Raw genomic sequence first — 5,669 nt, 5'->3', positions numbered from 1 at the left:
TAACCCATTATACTAAATTTATACAGTAAAACATTGGCTGGACATTTACTTTGTTCCAACTAGCTTCCAGTGTTATTTATGTTCTAACCAACATTTTCCTGTTATAAATATTAAGAAAGGAATTGTCTGAAAACAAATTTGCAATTTAAGGAAACCATTTGTGAATAATACAATTGTAACCTCCAATTTGACTATTATGTGATTGTTCACTTAGATTCAAAAAAGAAAACTATTTATTTTAACTATAAGGTAAAATGCCAAGTCTTATCCTGTTCATTTCCTTTCTGAGGAAGAAAAAAACGCCATTAGTAGAATTTCTGAGCTGGAAATGAGCAGGCTAGAAGTGGAGAGGAGCCACAGATACAGACTGCATGAGAGCCACCCCGTTGCCCGTCTGGTTTCCATGGAGTCAGACTTCTGATGGGCAAGCTGGTCCTCTGGAATGCACAGAACGCAAGATACGCAGGCAAAGTGTCTTTAAGGGTAGGACTGTTTATTATGGCTATGGGGTGACCACAGATTTCTTTGGTGTTATCTGTTAGAATGCTTTTGGCTGCTAGTAACTGAAAACCATGACTTAATTTGGCTTTACAAATAAGGGTATGTATTATCTCACATAACTAGAAGTGCAGAGGTAGGATAGGCTCCAGGGACAGTAAGATAGGCAGCTCAGTGATGTCACCAAGGTCCCAAGTTCTTTCAGTACTCTGCTCTGCCTTCTTCTTCCTGAGACTGGCTCCCTTCACAGGGATGTGACAGCTGCCAGAGACCACTGGGCTGCCTGTGTCGTTTTTCATGTGCAGCAGCAAAGAGGATGAAAGAGACCTCTCCTTTTAATATAATTTCTCTTCAGTTCAAGCAGGCCAGTGGTTCCCAGTACTGTTGCACATTGAAGTCACCAAAGTGCTGTAGCTGTATTCATTACAGTCAGCCTCTGCATAATGACATTTTGGTCAACGACAAACCACATATAGGATGGTGTTCCCATGTGATTTTAATACAGTATTGTTACTGCACCTTTTCTCTGTTTAGATATGCAAATACCATTGTGTCACAGCTGCCTACAGTATTAAGTAGAGGAGCATGCTGTACAGGTTTGTAGTCCAGGAGCAATAGGGCACACCGTAGAGCCTGGGGAATAGTAGGCTTTGCCATCTAGGTTTGTGTAAGTGCACTCTATCATGTTCTGAACAAGGAAATTCCTTAATGATGCATTTCTCCAAATGTATGCCCTTTGGTAGGTAATGCATGACTGTATTTGTTTATTGCTTTTTTTTTTTTTTTGAGACGCAGTCTCACTCTATTGCCAGGCTGGAGTGCAGTGGCATGATCTTGGCTCATTGCAACCTTGGCCTCCCAGGTTCAAGCAATTCTCCTGCCTCAGCCTCCTGAGTAGCTGGGACTAAGGTGCCTACCACCACACCCGGGTAATTTTTTTGTATTTTTAGTAGAGACAGGGTTTCACCATATTGGCCAGGCTTGTTTTGAACTCCTGACCTTGTGATCCACCCATCTCAGCCTCCCAAAGTGCCACAGGCATGAGCCACTGCACCCAGCCTTATTGCTATTATTTTATTTTTATTTTGTAGTACGTAGCATTATTTCTTTTTTCTTTTTTTTTTTGAGACCGAGTTTTGCTCTTGTTACCCAGGTTGGAGTGCAATGGCACGATCTCGGCTCACCGCAACCTCCGCCTCCTGGGTTCAAGCAATTCTCCTGCCTCAGCCTCCTGAGTAGCTGGGTTTACAGGCACGTGCCACCATGCCCAGCTAATTTTTTGTATTTTTAGTAGAGACGGGGTTTCACCATGTTGACCAGGATGGTCTCGATCTCTTGACCATGTGATCCACCCGCCTCGGCGTTCCAAAGTGCTGGGATTACAGGCATGAGCCACCATGCCCGGCCTTATTTTTTCTTTTTAAACTGCAGATACCTAAGGCTTTATCTTCTAAAATATTGATTTATTAAACTAAGGTGGGGCCCAGCTGTGAGTCATTTTTCAGAAGCTCCCAAGTGATTCTAGGGTACAACCAGAGTTTTTAACCACAGATTTAGCCAGTGCAGGTCACCCACCCACCCTTAGACCACTAACAGTTACCAGGGTAATGCCATAAACTGACTGGCTTGGAATGGTGGTTCTCAAAATGTGGTCTCAGACCGGTAGAAGCAGCTCCTGGGAACTATTGGAAATGCAAATTATCAGGCCCCATCCCAGACCTACTGAATCAGAAACTCTAGGGGTAAGGTTTAGCAATTTGTGTTTTAACAAGCTGGCCAGGTGATTCTAATAGCTACTAGAGTTTGAGACCCACTGCCTTAGAGCAATCAGGCTCTTTCTCTGGAGGGAGGGAGAAGGTAAATATATGAAGAAAAGCAGAGCGGTCTGTCAGAACTGGGAAGTCCAGGGCCAGTGGAGCCTAGCACTGCCTACCTCTTCCAGGCCAGGAGCAGAAAGGGTGGGATCGCTACCTGAACCCCAGAGACCCCTGGCTATAGACAGAGGGCCTCATAGCAATGGTGCCACTGACCCTCAACCACTGATATGAACTGTTAGGAAGGGAAGAAAGCATATTCTGGAAGCAACCATTCATTTCCACACTGGGGATCTGGGGATAGTTTCTGCAGGGCTAAAGGCTAAGAAGACTGACTTGGTATATACTTCCCTAAAAACCTACAAACGTATTTCTACCTCTGCAAACTTCAACAGGATCCAGGAAAAGAAAAAGGCCATTAGGTAAAAACAAAGAAATCTGAACAAAATCATGACTTTAGTTAATAATGTATCAGTATTAATTCATAAATTATGACACATGTACTATGCTTAAGCCAGACGGTAACAAAGGGGAAACTGGGTGTGGGGCTTACAGGCACTCTGCGTGTAGACCTTCCCAACCTGCCTGTAAGTCTAAAAGTATTCTAAAATAAGAAGTTTACTCTAAAAAAGATACAATGAATGCTGTACAAAGACACAATTTGATGCTAGTTGTATGAGACATGCAAAGGCTTTTTAGATATTTTCAGCTTAAATGAGAGCTGAGTTGGAAGGTATTAATGAACATTCCTAATAATGTCACACTTTCCAGAATCTGCACACGGCCAGATGATCAAAGAGCAGATGAGAGAGGCGGAAATCGTCTCCGTGCTGAGAAACAAGGACTGACAGAGAAAGGAACTTTCTTTGCCAGCCTCTTTGACCTGGAAGGGGTAGGATGTTCCTCAGAGAGGAACATCATCAGATCCTTCCTTCTCTAAACCCACTTTATACCAGTGAGCTCCAGACCAGAAATGTATTTCAGGCACTTTCTTCTTATTTCATCGGCTCCACTAAAATAAATTCACTCCTGCATCCTGAGGGGTAGACCACACACTCCAGCACACAGAGGGACAGCTCATTATCAACTGTTCTCAGCATACCTGTGCATCACTGAATTTCTGTTGATTCCTGGAAATCCTGGGCCATAAGTGGAATGCAACAAGGGGCAAAACCTAATTTGTAGTTTGGAAAATGACTCTTAGTGTAGTATACTAAATAATTTATGGGACATTTTGCTTATCTCCCTTCTGCACCAAATATCAGTAAAGAAACCAATAATTAAAATAGTCATTACAGGTGGTGTTACAACTAGAGTTATAACAAGAAAAAGAGTACTTCAGGGCAGAAACATTTCATTTCTATGCCAGACATGTGGCTCAGAATCATTCTCCCTCCACACCCCATGTTACTGCATTGGAATCTCTCAAATTTTGTCCTACATGGTTTGCTTTTTGTTTGTTTGTTTGTTTGTTGTTTGTTTTTGAGATGGAGTCTTGCTCTGTTGCCCAGGATGTAGTGCAGTGGTGTGAACTTGGCTCACTGCAACCTTTGCCTCCTGGCTTCAAGCAATTCCCTGCTTCGGCCTCCTGAGTAGCTGGGATTACAGGCGCCCACCACCATGCCCAGCGAGTATTTATATTTTCAGTAGAGATGGGGTTTTACCATGTTGGCTAGTCTGGTCTTGAACTCCTGATATACCTGCCTTGGCCTCCCAGAATGCTGGGATTACAGGCGTGAGCCATCGTGCTGGCCCTACATTGGTATACTCTTTCAGAGTGACCTTGGGCAAGTTCCTTAGCCTCTTTGTCATCTTCACAATGGAGAAGAATAATAGTACCTATTCTTGGTGGTGTTATAAGAATTAATTGAAGTAATGTTCGTAAACTTTTAGCACAATACCAAGTGTTGCAAAAATGTTTGATTCATCAATAGATAAGATTCCCTTTGCTCACATTGAAGTCATGCAAAATAATGACACAGCTTCTGATAATATAGTATGGCAAAAACACACAAACAAATATGTAGGTACAGCTAGGAGGAAGGGAACCTCTGGCAGTACTCTGATGGATAAAAAGATATGCAGACCCCTTTCCTCAGCTGCCACTAACACGCTTGGTCCTCCCGAGGAAGCAAAGGCTACATTGGGGTGAGGCCCTCACTTTATCCTGTGACTGGCACCATATCTGGCAGCATCAGCCCCACACTTGCCCGCACCATGGCCTCCATCTCAGTGCTCGCCTGCTTCGACTTAGCCCTCATTCTGCACAGTGATGAGGTGACCATCACAGAGGATAAGATCAAAGCCCTCATTAAAGCAGCCAGTGTAAATGTTGAACCTTTCTGGCCTGGCTTGTTTGCAAAGGCCCTGGCACACATCAACATTGGGAGCCTCATCTGCAATGTGGGGGCTGGTGGACCTGCTCCAGCAGCTGGTGCTGCATCCACAGGAGGTCCTGCCCCCTCCACTGCTGCTGCTCCAGCTGCGGAGAAGAAAGGGGAAGCAAAGAAAGAAGAATCCGAGGAGTCTGATGATAACATGGGCTTTAGTCTTTTTGACTAAACCTTTTTTATGATGTGTTCAATAAAAAGCTGAACTCTATTTTTTTTCTTTTTTTAAAAATTATTATTTTTTAAACATGGGGTTTCACCATGTTGGCCGGGCTGGTCTTGAACTCCTGACTTCGAGTGATCAGCCCACCTCAGCCTCCCAAAGTGCTGGGATTACAGGTGTGAGCCACCACGCCTGGCCAAAAAGCTGAACTTTTTTTTTTAAAAAAAGAAGATATGTAGACAGTTTTCATCAGAAATTAAAAAAGACATGATGGAACCCTCTCATATTTCTGTTGGGAATGTAAAATGGTACAGCTATTGTGGAAAACAGTTTAGTGGTTCCTAAAAAGTTAAACATAGGCTGGGTGCGGTAGCTCACACCTATAATCCCAGCACTTTGAAAGGCCACGGTGGGCTGATCACTTGAGGTCAGGAGTTTGAGACCAGCCTAGCCAATATGATGAAACCCTGTCTTTACTAAAAATACAAAAATCAGCTGGGCATGGTTGCAGGCACCTGTAATGCCAGCTACTTGAGAGGCTGAGGCAGGAGAAGTGCTTGAATCCGGGAGGCAGAGGTTGCAGTGAGATTGCGCCATTGCACTTCAGCCTGGGCGACAAGAGCAAAACTCCATCTCAAAAGTAAAATGTTATAGATTTACCATATGTCCCCAAAATTGTACTCTTAGGTATATTCCCCCAAAGAATGGAGAACAGGTACTCAAATTACTTATGCATGCCTGTTTATAACAGCACTATTATAATAGCCAAAAAGTGGGAAATAACCCAAATATCCATCAGTGGAT

The 5,669-nt window shown here is 43.5% G+C and overlaps 1 pseudogene; it reads left to right on the top strand.

Moving 5' to 3' along the window:
* The first annotated feature begins 1,489 nt into the window (after positions 1 to 1,489).
* Positions 1,490 to 4,874, top strand: LOC100390179 (large ribosomal subunit protein P1 pseudogene; annotated as a pseudogene).
* Positions 4,875 to 5,669: the final 795 nt, after the last annotated feature.

The sequence above is a fragment of the Callithrix jacchus genome, chromosome 8 (genome assembly GCF_049354715.1).
Source record: "Callithrix jacchus isolate 240 chromosome 8, calJac240_pri, whole genome shotgun sequence".
Taxonomy (NCBI): domain Eukaryota; kingdom Metazoa; phylum Chordata; class Mammalia; order Primates; family Cebidae; genus Callithrix; species Callithrix jacchus.
Note: the sequence above shows the minus strand (reverse complement) of the source record. Positions and strands in the feature narration are given on the sequence as shown.